This window comes from Apis dorsata, unplaced genomic scaffold (assembly GCF_000469605.1).
Source record: "Apis dorsata unplaced genomic scaffold, Apis dorsata 1.3 scaffold_631, whole genome shotgun sequence".
NCBI classification, from domain to species: domain Eukaryota; kingdom Metazoa; phylum Arthropoda; class Insecta; order Hymenoptera; family Apidae; genus Apis; species Apis dorsata.
The window spans coordinates 1,078,751-1,094,172 of NW_006263826.1; the positions used below are offsets into that span (position 1 = coordinate 1,078,751).

The following is a 15,422-nucleotide window of genomic DNA, read 5'->3' on the forward strand; positions in this document are numbered from 1 at the left end:
CATTCGTAGAAACGTCGATTAGAGGAGATACAGAAACAGATAAGAAGATAGAAATCTAACCTAACCTGACTTAAGCGCGAGAAGAAAATTAAGAAAAATCTTCGTCGAAAATGAAGAAAGATGAAAAAAGAATATTTACAAAAAAAAAACGACGAATATCTTTTCAAAAGAACACGTGTGTGAAGAAATTCGTTACTTAATCGAATTAAATATATAAAATGTATATTTATGTAACATGTAAAATATAAAGAATAAACGAGATCTAACATAACCTAATTGAGAAAACTCTTCTCTTTTCCTCGAATCTGAAAAAAGAATATTAAAAAAAAAAAAAGAAACAACAAGAAAATATGATATGAAACCAAGTCAAATAAATAAAACGAGCAATGATCTTCACCAAACCTAACTTAACCTAATTGAAAAAAAATTCCTCTCTCGAAAATTAAAAAATGTGTAGAAAAAAAAAAAAGAAATGAGAGATTTCTTCAAATCGATATAATCGAAGTCAAACGAATAAAACAAAGTAATGATCTTCGCCAAAGATACGAAACAAGAAGAAGAAGAAGAAGAAAATATCCTTGGAATATATTCAAAAATTGTTGATCTGGATTTTTGCTAATGGACGAACGAGAAGATAAGGAAAAAGTCGGTAATTTTGCCTCGTTTCGTGTAATCCCACGAGTCAAGCCAACCGAATGGACAAGGGAATTATGAAATTTCCAACGTTCCTTTTTCATGCACGCGCATGCGCGTTGAGAATTCCCGAATTCCTATTTAACACCGAACCGCTCTTTTCACCGACTCTTCCTTAATTAAATTCGATAGTTTTTTTTTTTTTCATCACCTTCATCCTTCTCTTACTATACTCCTCGCAATTCCATCCGAGCATCCTTGGATATTTCAAATTATCATTTTTTTTTTATTATTATCACTTTTGTTGTTTGTCAAATTAACGAGGACACTAAGATAAAAGGTAATTTTTTTTCAGGCGAAGATTCTAATTACCTTCGATTCTCGCCAATTCCAACTCGTCCACCATTTGATATTTCAAATTGTCACTTTTTTTTATTATATTTAGGGACGTTTGTTGGATTAACGAAGGTGAAAAATGAGAAGAGAATTTCCGCTTTCCTATTTTCTAATTATTTATGATTTTTGCATGAAGGAATGTTTACTGTTAATTTGTAATTAACACTGCTTGGATTCGCCATTGTTGGATTTTTAATATCGATGAAAATGAAAAGACGTAATTTTCTGTGTACGCAGAGATTAGGATTTTTTCTCATTATCTTGGCAGAGTGCAAAGTTTATTTTATTACTGTTCGCGGAGGAATTCGTAATTTCGCTCGTGCATTCTTGGATTTTGAAACTTCCATTCATTTGGAGATGTATTTATCGAATCAATAAAAAAGGTGGAAAAAAGGTGGTCGATCTGCAATTTTGCGTTCGAAGATTTTAATTATTTTCAATTCCTGAAAATTTTCTTTCAAAGGCAAAAGAATGGAATTGCAATTCCAAAAAACAAAAATCGAATAATTATTCCAATTAGCTTCAATTCTTAAACAACTCCATTTTAACAAAATAAAAAATTTTACTTCGAAGGCAAGGGAATGGAATTGCAAAAAATAAAATAAAAATAATAATTGCAATTACAATTCCATTTTCCGACAGAGTGGAAAAAATTGGTTTTCAAATCAATTTGGAATCGCAATTGCTACAAGGAAAAACGATAAAAAATAAATTTAATCATTTACCGACTTATTACGCATTAAACGTCGAGTAGGAAATCTTGCACGGCCTTGGGATTTGTCTTTATTATTCCCCCTAGAGCGAATCACGAATAATAACGATAACAGGTTCCTGTGCACGCAACGCGAACGAAACGAGCGTTCTGTGCCGCGTCCGTACCGACGCACTCCCCTGACCTGCCCCCTGAATACGGGTCAAGGCTACGTGCACCGACCCTATGCAACTTTCTAACCCGTCCGCCCGCCCGCCTTATCCTTTCGATCGTCCGGTTGAAAGTGCTCGTTCATCCACCGGCTGTTTCGTCGCGAAAATTCGAAGACGAGAGAAGAATGTCTTGTGAAATTTGTACCTAACCTAAAAATGAAGGATTCGAACGAATTCGAGCGTGTATGTAAGTACTAATAAGTTTAGGTTAGGAGTAATTTGTCGATTGGAAAATTTCTTTGAAATCGATGTAAAGGATCAAATGAAATGTATATAGAGCGTAATATATTACGTAGAACAATTTGTTTTCGTCGATGGAACGTTTTCTTACTTAACTTGAAAAAATTCAAACGAATGGAATGAAGTATATTGTATTATTAAGCATTTTGTTAATTTTGTTAATTGCAAAATTCCTTTGAGAGAATGAATCGTTTCTAATCTAATTTAATCTGAAAATTCGAAATACATCGAACGAAATGTTATACATGGAGCAATTTGCTTCCGTCGATGGAAAGTTTGTTTGAAATCGGTGTCCAAAGTTTCCTAACCTAACTTAATTTGAAAATTCGAATGAAGCGTATAATAACATACATAATTCGATATACATAATTCGTAAGATTTTAATTCGAACGAATTGAATGCAATGATTTTTCGGAATATTTTCTAAAAAAAACTAAAAGTTATTAAAAATTACTAATCAAGTTTTTTCTTTCTCACCGTTCTCCTTTTCACGAGGCCAAAGTTTAATTAAATTTACTCTATCTAACAACCCATCATATATTTAATATTCATAACCTATTAAATCTCTACAGATCAACATCCACACGTTACTTCGACGACATCGTCATATTCGATCAAAAATTTTTAACCTTTGCAAATATACACGATCTCTTCAACGAAAAATATAAATTTTCCCAAAGAACTGATCGAGAAAGGATCGCAACCACTTTTTTCCTCTGTTTTACCATCCTGCTTTCGTCGATTTACCATACCGACACACCACACAATCTCCTTCTCTCTCTCTCTTTCTTTCTTTAATCCAATTCTGTTGCTAACAATCGTCCATCCAAAGAAGCAAAACTACTCGAACAATTCCTCCTTTTTCTCCTCCTCCTCCTTTTCCTTTCCATTTCTCTATCATTCATCATTTGACTATATGGAAACATATAGTCTTGTCTTATCTTTCCATCGAATCGGTGAAAGATCGACGATTGGAGTGGGGGGAGGGGGGGGAGAAAGAAGAGGATTTGGCAAATGGAACTCGTAGAAAATAGTGGAGGAGGCTCGAATTCCTGTTGCATAGGCCTGGTCAAGGGCGGGAACAAGCGTGGAAACATTGGAGGATGCATCGTTTAGAGGCTTTTCGAGACGAAGAGGCCGCGATTCGAGAGGACACTCGATCGAAAGTGGCTGTTCGTCGTCTGCGCCCACCTCTTCTTCTCCCATCCTACCACTCGTCAACCCTTCTCACTGTCAGGTGTTTCGAAGAAGCTTGACTCTTGATCGACGTCTCGATGGAGAAAGATGGACGTGATGATTTGTCCTCTCTCTCTCTCTCTCTCTCTCTCCTGTGAGATCAATGCCCATCAATCTTTTCGTTAAAGTTTACGTTAAAGTTTTTGATAAATTTATCACAGGAACGAATTAGATTAGATTAATTGAAATTTTCAATCCTTTCGCGTGTTTTGTTCATAATTAAATGAACGAGAAATTGAATTGGATTAATAATTGATACATTATGAGAAATATTTTTGAATCTTTTCGAATTTATTAATAATAATTATTGATTAAGTTTTAAAAAAGATTTTTAATTCTTTTGCATCTTGTATCGAATAAATTTACAACAAACAACAACTAATTATTCTGATTAGTCCATTATATAATATTTTTATGATTATGATGATCATTTCTTTATCGTATTCACGAGAAATCGAAACCTTTCGAATTTTTTTGATCGATTTATTAAAATTTACGGATAATGAAAAAGACGATGGAATCTACATCGAAGAAACATTTTTTTTTGAATTTACATATCGTTCAATTCATGATCAACGCACGAAGATAAATTTAAACATTTTTTCCCCCTCGCTTCTTTTATCATCCTACCTTTCATCGTCAATCGTATCCACGCCAAAAAACGATCGGATTGGATTACAGCTTTGAAAATGAATACAGATAGAATTACGTTGTTTACCTTAGGGAGAAATAATGCTCGAGGTAATCTCCTCCGCTTAATTCGAGCAAAACCAGTTATTTATCCAGTTTAAAAGGAGTAGTAGTGGGCCTTGTGGTTCAAAAAAGTTTGAAAAGGGCATATTTGGAATGGGCAAATTGGATTGGTGGATGGAAAAATTTCTCGAGACATTATTTTACCGGCCCTCGTCTCGTGATCCGACTCGAGTGTTTTTTCAACGCGTTTATCAACCGAGGCAGCAATCTATGGCAGCAAACCCGATTCAGCAAAGGTCGGTAACGGTCTCTTGAATATGGATGGGACGAACCGACCGATGTAAGAGGACCGTTTCCTCTCCTCGTTCCACGGGAGGGGTTCCGCCATTTCTAGCCCGGTAACGTCAACTTTTAAGTATTCTACCCCCTCTCCTTTCCCCCTCACTCTCTTTATCCATTATCTACGTTTCGAAAGGTAGCGGTTTATCGGTTGGTTGCGTCGTAAGTTGCGTATGCGGAAAGTTAGCCGATCGAAAGAAGATTTTGTAAGCGGATTTTGTGTAATGGAATTTTCAGATTTTTGCGAAAGCAATTCTATACACAACAATTCCTCTTTAAGTGGATTATAATGAAATCGTTATTTTTTTTAATATTTTTTTCGAAAAAGCGAAAATTATCAAGTGGATAATATTTGATTAGGAATCGAATTTTGACATTTTTGTGTAAAAGCAATTCCACGCAATTCTTCTTAAATGAATCAAAATTTGATACTTTTTTGTAAAAGCAATTCCACATAATTCTTCTTAAATGAATAAAAAATTGATATTTTTGCTAAAGCAATTCCATACAATTCTTCTTAATCGAATTTCAATGGAATTTTGTATTTTTGCAAAAGCCATTCCACACAATTTTTCTGAATTGGAATTTTCTGGAATTGAGTCGAATCTTGACATTTTTGTAAAGGCAATTCCACACAATTTCAATTGACTCGAATTTTGATATTTTTGCTAAAGCAATTCCATACAATTCTTCTTAATCGAATTTTAATGGAATTTTGTATTTTTGCAAAAGCAATTCCACACAATTTTTCTGAATTGGAATTTTCTGGAATTGAGTCGAATCTTGACATTTTTGTAAAGGCAATTCCACACAATTTCAATTGACTCGAATTTTGATATTTTTGCTAAAGCTATTCCATACAATTCTTCTTAATCGAATTTCAATGGAATTTTGTATTTTTGCACAAGCAATTCCACACAATTTTTCTGAATTGGAATTTTCTGGAATTGAGTCGAATCTTGACATTTTTGTAAAGGCAATTCCACACAATTCCAATTGACTCGAATTTTGATATTTTTGCTAAAGCTATTCCATACAATTCTTCTTAATCGAATTTCAATGGAATTTTGTATTTTTGCACAAGCAATTCCACACAATTTTTCTGAATTGGAATTTTCTGGAATTGAGTCGAATCTTGACATTTTTGTAAAGGCAATTCCACACAATTTCAATGGATTCGAATTTTGACGTGTTTGTAAAAAATAATTCCATATAATTCTTCTTAAATAAATTTCAATGGACTCGAATTTTGTTTGTAAAAGCAATTCCATACAATTCTTCTTAAGTAAATTTCAATGAATTCGAATTTTGACATTTTTTCGAAAAAGCAATTTTGTTGTAATTGGATTGGAAAAACACAAGGAAATATCGATAATCGAAGGGATTGAAGAAATTGGACACGGAGATTTATTTTAAAGAAAATTTATTTTAAAGAAAAAAAAAAAAAGAAATTCGTCTCATCACGGACGTTGTCTCATTCGAAAGGCGAAAGGAATTTTGCTGCTTGCGTAATTTCCCTTGAAAACTCTGCTCGATAACACATCTGTTGGTAGTGGAAAATCCTTGTCTCGCGGGCTATGTTTCACCATCATCGATCGCCGTGTTTCCACCACTTCGTTCTGTTATTCCCCGATAGGGTGACTCCGCCAAGATTTATCCGCTTCTTCGAGGGAATTTCCTCGTGCAAGAGAGGATTACAACATGTTTCATAAGGGAAAAATATAATACCTTGGATCCACGTCCTTGGATCAGTTCGAAAAGGATTTTTTCAGCAAAAAGAATTAAATAATAATAATTGTATAATTTTTGAAGTACCATGTTGTTGGATTTTATTTTTTTTTTTAGAAATTTATTGGATTTCTCAGGTTATGGAGAAATAATCGTGTGAGAAATAAAAGTGTTGAATGGGATTCTCTACAAATTTAGCACTTTCGAGATAATTCAGGAATAATTACTTAACGAGATATTCGTTAATAGAAGAATAATTTGGAAGAGGAGTGAAAATTCAATATTTCAGTATTCATTGAGAAGAAATGATTATCAAGATTGTTAAATGGGATTTAAAACAACTATGCCAACAGTGTGCATCATGAAAAATTATATAAATTCGAAGTGGAATCCTTAGAATTTTTTGAAAAAATCTTCCATCCCAAATAGGACTTATCCAATATTAAACAAAAAAAAAAATTAAAATCAAGAATCTCAAACAAGATTCGTCAAAATTTTTTCCAAAAATTCATTCCAAATAAAAATTATAAGATAATCTCGATATATTATTCAACATTCCAAAAATTACAATGAATTTTAAAAAAATTTACCATTTATCAAATAAGAATCAACATAGCATCCAGTATCGAAGAATATTTGTCAAGAGCGATTCCACGAACTTTTATACTTAAACGTATCCTTCGAGTTGAACGAGGAATCAGTAGAATAGCTTGCGAATCAACCGCGCGCCAGTGGAAAGGGTCAACCTTTCATCAGCCTTACCGCACAGTAACGTAACCAGCTGAATTTTCTCCCCCCCTATAGCGCGACATTGTTCCTTTGTCGCTAGTGCGTTCCCTCGATAGCTTGGAATAATTTTTCAACAAAATTGAAACTATCTTACGTTTATGTCGTTCGAATTAAAAGAGAAGAAATAGAATTAATGCAAATATATAAATCGAATTTTTTGTTTTCCAATGACGATGAATAATGATCTGGCTCTTTTTGAGTTTTGTGGTAAAAAAAAAAAAAGAAAAAAATTGAACGAAGCAATAAAATGCGATAACATTATCGTACTTGATACATTTTCTACACAGACATTGTTTTGGGATATTAAGAGCATTTTAAAGGATGTTTAAAAATGGTATCACGATATTCGTGTACATATTTCACATTGTACATTATTTTTACGATATTTATCATGAAATATTTCATATTATACATCGTGTCGTAATTCATCCACAGAATAAATTACCCTCATAAATTATTACTTTGCAAAGAGATTCTAGAATATTAAAGTTTTCACTTAAAATTATACATCGATCGATGGAACGTATCATAGGTTTATTAAAAACGCCACTTTCAACGATAAATGTTTATGCATTTACGGAAAAATCTTTGGAATGTAAATTTTAATTGCAATTAAAAAAAATCTATTGATAAATTTTCACGAAAGTGTAAACAAATTTTTCACAATTTTCCCAGCAAAGGAAAATTTAGTGTCGAACAAGGGCGAGAGGGAATAAGTTTTACTAGTGAACCAATTTGGTAATTGGTAATTAAGGGTATTCGTTAGGATTTCAACTTTGCCGCTCGAGGGAAATTAATATTTTTCGACTTATTTCGTTTCGAAACTCTAGGCAATGTTTCCAAATGACTAGATGCGAGACAGGATACAAACTGTCGATTATAAATCATGGGGTATCAGGTATATTAGAATTTACCACTTGTGGACTTTATTCAATTTTATTTATATTGCAGCATTGAAGCTTCGAATGTAATATTTAAAAGTAAAATATCATCGAGAATATTTTTTGTCTAATGAATTTTGCATGCAGAATAAAAGTTATTAGTTGAACTGATTAATTGTCAAAAACTTGATAGAAAATACATTTGATAATGAAGATTTTGGGGAATTATTCTTAAAAATTATTTTTCACAAATAGACAATGAAATTGAAAGTGAAAATAATAGCTTTCATTTGTAAAAAATACTTTCAAGATTCTCGAGAGTTTCTGAAATATATACTTAGATATCGCATTCAAGAAAGCTAATATTGCTTACTTTCAAAAAGCAATTCTCAATTTTACTCTCAAACGTAAGAGTGCAAGATAAAACATTTGATAATAAAACTCTTTGATTATTATTCGAAAATTATTTCTCGTGAAAATTACCATGGACAATCTCAACGTGGCTTCCATTTGCCAAAAATATTCTCAAAAGCGATTTTCGAGAGTTTTACTCTCAAACGCACTTTTATCTTTAGATATGAAAACTTTATTATCTTCCAACACAGTGTACAGCTTGCGAAAAATATTCTCAAAAATAACTGTCGAAAATTTCAAATTATGAAATATATTTGCATTCCTAGACATTGTATTGCAGAATAAAATTATTTAATCACTTTATATTCGCATCCTAAGTTAAATCTCGTTTCCAATCTATTTTTCGTTGCTCTTCTCCTCGATTTACAAAACCATGAAGTATAGAGAACAAAGATAGGCAAAATTTTAACAATTGAGGTTAAGAATAAAGTTACTTCAATAATCTATTACTCAAAGTATCGAATAAATAATTACAATGCGAAACAGCCGAATTATGCGAATCAATTATAATAATTACGAATAAATGTTATTCGTATAACATTTTATGAGTATTTTATTTAATGAGTAATTACTTAGCAACTTTATTCGAAATTTTTAACTAGTTACTTTTTCAACTGGCCAACTTCTGGGAGAGAGATTGCGCGTGAAAGAGGAAAGATGTTCGGGACGGTTGGTAGCACTTGATTGGCCTCTAAGTAGAAAAGTCCATTAAACATAGAATCGTGCATGCGTGTGCACGCGCCGATATTCACGAGATCGTGGAGCAAGCCTTTCGATCAACGAGGGATTCCAATCTTGAAACCGGGTAAAGTGAAACCTCTATCAACAAAATTTTCTAATCCTTTTACTTTAATTTGATTAAACGTTTATTCGTTCCTTCAATTTTCTCGTTTGTATCTTTCGATTTTTCCATAAATGCAATCTAGCAATCCAGCGATAATATATATAATATAGTGATATGATGTAATAAAATTTTATCAAATATATATTGTTCAATGATTTGAATTATATTTTTAATAAAATAAAAAATTTTTTACAAATAAAGTATGAAAATCTCTTGTATAATAAATTTTTTATTGACAATCTAACCTAACCTTTTTTTAGTATTTCGTTGTTATACTTTAAAATAAATATATTTTATTAAACAAGTTTTTGCAACAAATAATATAAATCTTGAAATTATTTTCAAAATTATTGCTTTCCAAATTTTTAAATAACGATTCATAAATATATTATAAACTTAATTTATTGATGAAAAATAAAACAAGAAATTAAATCAAATATACATCACGTTAAAAAGATTATAGAAATAATTAAAAAAATATAATAAATGATCGATGAATTTTTGCAATTATAATCGAATCAATAAATGAATAATGTAAATTGTGATGGAATCGCTGTTTGTACCGATGACGCGCGAAGCTGGTCTTAATCGCGTTTAGAATTGTGCGGAAAGTGGTTCAAGTACGGGGCCAATGCGGCGACATACTCTTCTCCCCGAAATAACGATTGCTCCTACACTGTTTACCTGAGAGACGAACTATCGATTACAAGCGGCGATAAATATAACGCGAACTAAAACCGGCCGACCTTCTTCCGTGGGCATAGTCAATGCTCGTTTTCAAGGTGCCGACTTTCCTCTACGTGGCCTATGTAACTCTGTTAGCATGAGGAATCGCGAAAAGCCTTTCTTTTGAACCTTTTTCTGATGGAATTACTGTATTCTATTGGTTCGAATATAAAAATAGAAAATTTTTTAACTTTTCAAAATTTGGCAACCAGAAATCTTCAAAAAAATTTGATTTGAAAAAAAAAAAAGAAATGAAACGCCTTCCTTTTATTATCATTCGTGAAGTAATTGCATTCCATTGATATATCTGTAAAAATAGAAATTTTTTAAATTTTACAATTATAAAAAATTTTCAAAGAAATTTAATTTAAAAAAAAATAGCATCATTTTGGTCACTATTTATGAAATAATAGCACAATGTATTGGTCTAATTATTTATAAAAATAGAAATTTTTAAAATTTTTAAAACTTAGCAATGAAAAATTTTCGAAAAAGAATGGCATCATTTTAATCATCATTTGTGAAATAATCACTATCTATTAATGTAGGTACGACATAACGATAGATATTTTTAAAATTTTGCAAATTTAAATTTTGGACGAAATGACGAAATTTTCGAATAAAAGACGAAATGTTTTTCTTTGATCATCATTCGTAGAATAATGGTCAATTGATTAAACATCAACAAAGAAAGAATATTCGAATAAAAAATTCTAGATGTAAACAAGAAGATTCAAAGCAGCCAATTCTGTTTACCCAATTTCCCTTGTTAAAACGAAGATGCAGATATGAATTATATAGACTTGATCGAAGTTGATCGAAGCGAGCGTAAACCGAGTTTCAGTCATCAGAAGCCCCCAGTATGATCCTCGAAAGAGGTTTAACCAACGCATAAATCAGCCTGTTGGAAAGACATGGATGCACGGTAGGTGCACGATCGTAAACCGATGTCCAATCTTATCGACCTTGTTTCTCGTTTATTAATCTGCAAGGAAATATTTGTCTGTTCAATGTATATAACGAGCTTCAGAAGAATTAATAATCGACTTTATATAGAGAACAAGTAGACAAGTAGAAATTAAAATATAACAAGCTAGAGAGAAATACGATCGTTTTTACTCTCCGCAAAAATGAAAGAAAAAAAATAGAATAATGGGATGTAAATTAATTTTGCACATACCTGAATATTTTTTGAAACTCTATAGAGTTTTAACCATTTTTTATTATCAAGCATTATCATCTTATTCTCCTAAAAAAATAAAAAAAAATGAATAAGTGAGAAATACGGTGTAAATTAACTTTTATACGCATCTAACTTAACCTATTCTTTCAAGGTTTGAAACTTTATATTCTTTATTTATTTTAACCTTTCATTATTGAATCAGAAATGAAATTTGCACCAAATAAACATTCTACGATATTGTTCATATTAAATAAATATTTTTTATTGAACACTTATAAACATTATTTGTCAAAACGTTAAAAAATGTTTTCTTAAACGATCAGTAGGTAAAGAGTACTGTAGGTAAAGAGACACGGTGTATTACGCACTAAAGGTTAGCTGGGCCAACTGGATACTTAATCTTGATTCGCACGCAAATTCTAACCGCGATCAAAGCCAGGTCTGCTGGGTCAAGGTGCACTCTATGCAATTGCACGCATTGCTAGGTGATCGTCATGCTTGCATTTAACAAGCTTAACTTCGACAAATCGTGTAACTCTTAAATTGCTCAGAATCGAAAAATAGTATCTACGATTATCGATAGAATTCGATTAATCGAAAGAGACTTGATAAATTCACTTTTGTTAATTTTATGCTTGTTCAATTATCATCTTAAGTAAATGTTGAAAAATCTGAAGATACAAGAGAAGTAAGTCGAAATTAAATTTTTATCCAGTTATTTTTAATTATTAATACCTATATAATTTATGTTTCTCTTTTTGTTTTAATAACGATATTTCCTTTTAGTTTCACTTTAATTTACACCAGAATTATAGTAAGATCGATCAAAGTAATTGACACATTTATAGCTCCCAGAAGATATCTTTGCAATAATTAACGATCGACGAGAATTAACTGCTTCGAACGCAGATAGTGATAAATGAATTATTAGATATCTAATAATTAGATATCTAATAAATTAATCGATAGAAGATAAATCCATCCGTGATAATAAATTAATTACTTAGAGTTAGAGAATTCGATAACTATTTTTTCGACAATTAGCCATTTATATATTTTGATTTTTCTCTGGTATCACCTTCCTACGGATTATCACAATTAATTGACAATCTGACCTTTACCTTCGTATAAGTAGTTGAAATGAGTTCCGTGGCTATCTCGATCGTTCGTTGGATAATCTTGATAGACAAAGGCCAGTTTTGCCAGACGATGCAGCTAAACACGAGCACAGCAAGTTACATAACCTCTTTCACCTGTCGTAATTCCTTCCGTTCCTTCGTAATTCAAATTTCTGGATAAGAAGAAAAATCGTATCGCGTAATTTCTGGGTCAAACAATGTTTCACGATATCGATATCAATCAAATAACAAAAAAATCCTCGCTTTGTTTCTCTTTAATCCGAGAATCCTCACTAGTGAAACAGTGATGACAGGTTCAACTGCCATTCTCGATTCGATGCTATACCTTTACCTCCGTCGATAATAACTTTTTAAAACTTCTCGCGTTTTCTCGTGTTCTTTTCAATTTAATTTTTCAATTAATTTTCAATTTAATTGATCTTTTTCTTCTCGCTTTTTCGATTTTAACTCTTTCAGTTTTTTTGAAACGAATATTATTTCATTCTACTTACCATATTTTATGCATTTTCTCGATCGAAGAGCAAAAAAAGAAAAAAAAATATAATTTCAATATTTGATCTGTAGTTCGAGATTGTCACGAAAGCCAAACGAATTTCCAAAGGTGTCGCGAATTTGCAAAGATTGGTACCGACAATTTATTAAACGACACGCAATATGAAGAAAAAAAACATTTTCTTTTTTTATTATTATTTAAGACTGCTTGAGAAGAAGGATTTTATCGGTCAAGGCACGCACTATTGCGAAGTATTCCGCGAACGAAAAGCGAAACTGCAACGATTACCGGCACGATTGGCCCCGGATATCGCGTGTCCTCGTGCCGCGACTCGTTTCGTTCAGGAACCTGGCCCAAGGCTGGTCTCTAGTTCCACCCTCGTACCACCCATGGTTATATTTTTATTTAGCTTATTTATTCAATAGAAACATAACGAAGCGTGAACGTGATGGAATAATAAACGTCGAAAACGTTTGAATAAATCTCTTATTTCTCTTGTTTGATTGATAGCGTGCATGTGACGTAATCGATCTCATAAGTGAAAAATGATCTTTTGAATGGAAAGAATATTTTAATAATTTATTTTTCATATTCTTAAAAAGATTTTTCGTGGAAAAAAATTGCTTCTATTGTATTTCGTATACGTATAAATTTTCTCTAAAATCAATATTTTTAGGTTAGGTGTAGGATCGTCTTTTGCGATTTTTGATCAATTTGATATAATTGATCGTATCTACAAAAAAGATAAATAAGAAAGAAATGGAAATAGAATAAATGTAATATAGAAACCTTTATTATATTGTCAAGATAAAAATATATATCATTTTCATCATGAAATCTTTAGAAATTTTTGAAAAATGAAGTATAATAGATTTTGATGAGAAACGATCAATTCAGACGAAGGAAATTGTCTGTTTCTTGTCTTTATCAAAAATTCCACTCTTTTGAAAATATTTTGAAATTTTTATTTATTGAAAATAAAAGAAAAAAATATTCGTACGAAATCAATTATCGAACAGAAATAAATACGATAAAAGAATACTGGAAAAACACTATACTTTTCGTTATCAATCGAACAAACATATCAGAGAAGAGAAGAGAAACGACAATCGCGTCTCCGACATTCATTTCGATAATATTTCCGGCACTTTCTGGTTCCACTTCGTCACTTCTTTCCTCTCTCGGGAGTACAACCAAACCTAACCTATACATTTCGTTTTTCTAACAAGATTTCGATGGAAGAATCAAATTGGTACTTTCTTTTTTTTTGTTCTTCTTTTGTCACTTTTAAAATTCAATTATTTCTACAGACATTTACTGATAGAAAAAACTTAATCGTAAATTTCTTTATATTTGCTCTTCGTACAAGCATATTCGAAAAATCACTAATGTATAGTGATTTTTAATTTCAACTTAATCTATATTTACACTTTCAAAGCATTAAGATAAAATATTATTAATTATTTTGAGTTTATTTTTAGTATTAAAGGATTTTTTTACTTGGAAAAATTTTAATTTAAGAAACTAAATGTATATATATATACGTATATACGTACGTATATATACGTATCTGAGAAACTTAACCTCTCAATAAATAAATATATATCTTATTATTTCTTTTTTACAAAGTAATAAAATATTAATGAAAAATTCGAAAAGAAAAGGATGAAAAATTTGAAATTGTAAAAAAAATTCTGCTCGATTCACATGACGTTCGCATTTTCCACGAAAACGCATCGAGTATGTACAGGCACGTAGGAGAGGCGGGCCATTATTCGAGAGAATCGTCGGCCTCCTAATAACGGAGATACCGTCGTTGATTCGGTTATCTCGTTGTCATTCAACTGGATCGTTCCGTATTCCACCCTCGTCGTGGAATATCGGCAATTTTCAATGATCGCACCCGGCAAACGCACAATGCACGAAGAAACTCTATTAAATTTCACTGGGAAATGAGGCGTCACGCCACTGTCTCGATTATCGGTTCCGTTTTTCACTGATTGCCTATTCCATTTCCAAATGTTTGCTTTAATTACTCGGAATTAGATCAATATTTTGATAGGTATATTTTTTATTTTTCGAAAAAGAAGGTTAGAAACTAAAAAAGAAAAAATGAAAAATTTTTTAATTTATTTGTTTATATAGACATAAAATTCTGATTTTTATGCAATTTTATATTTTTGTAAAGATTATAAGGTGATTGATTTAAGAAGATAAATAAATTTAAACATGTGATTTGTTTTATGAAAATATATGATATAATAAATTTGTTTTATGAAAAATATACAGAAAATCACATAACAAGTTAAATATTCAAGTGTTGTATTTTGAAAATAATTAATACAATAAAATACAATAAAAAGTAATAAAGTTTAATCCAATATATGCAATATCAATAAAAAAATTCTTATTTATAACCTTTTCGATAATAAAGATATTTACACATATTTAAAGATTAATTACTTAACAAAATTCAAAAATAACTTTTTCTGTTAATCAAATATTTTTTGGAAACACAACGAATAAAAAAAGAATATTGAAAAATAATCGAAATACTTATCCATAAAGCTATCGAAGAAAGCAGAAACAAAACGAAAGAAAAAGGTAGAAGGGAAGGGGGGTCGTGACGAAATTTAATTAGTCACCGATAGAGTGTGCGCAGAAGAATGCGCAGAAGTTTTCCTTCAGGTCGATTTTCAGATTTCATTCAATCACGAAAGAAAGAAAGAAATCCGTGCCACGACTTTTCGTTTTCTTTTTATTT

General features: G+C 31.2%; 1 protein-coding gene and 1 long non-coding RNA gene across 11 annotated transcripts in view; both read right to left on the reverse strand.

Annotated features, from left to right (window-relative positions):
* LOC102675244 (potassium voltage-gated channel protein eag) overlaps positions 1-15,422 on the reverse strand; it is a 61,865-nt gene that overhangs the window by 26,688 nt on the left and 19,755 nt on the right. The gene's annotated exons all lie outside the window — the stretch shown is intronic.
* On the reverse strand, positions 9,650-12,546 carry LOC116186339. Of its 3 annotated transcripts, none has more exons than XR_004151312.1 (4): positions 12,142-12,546; positions 11,024-11,092; positions 10,600-10,828; positions 9,650-10,150 (listed from the first exon to the last, which is right to left on the reverse strand). It is a non-coding gene; the product is annotated as an uncharacterized LOC116186339 (long non-coding RNA). The 3 variants fall into 3 exon arrangements; XR_004151311.1 differs by lacking the exon at positions 12,142-12,546 and adding an exon at positions 11,395-11,606; XR_004151310.1 differs by lacking the exon at positions 12,142-12,546 and adding an exon at positions 11,364-11,571.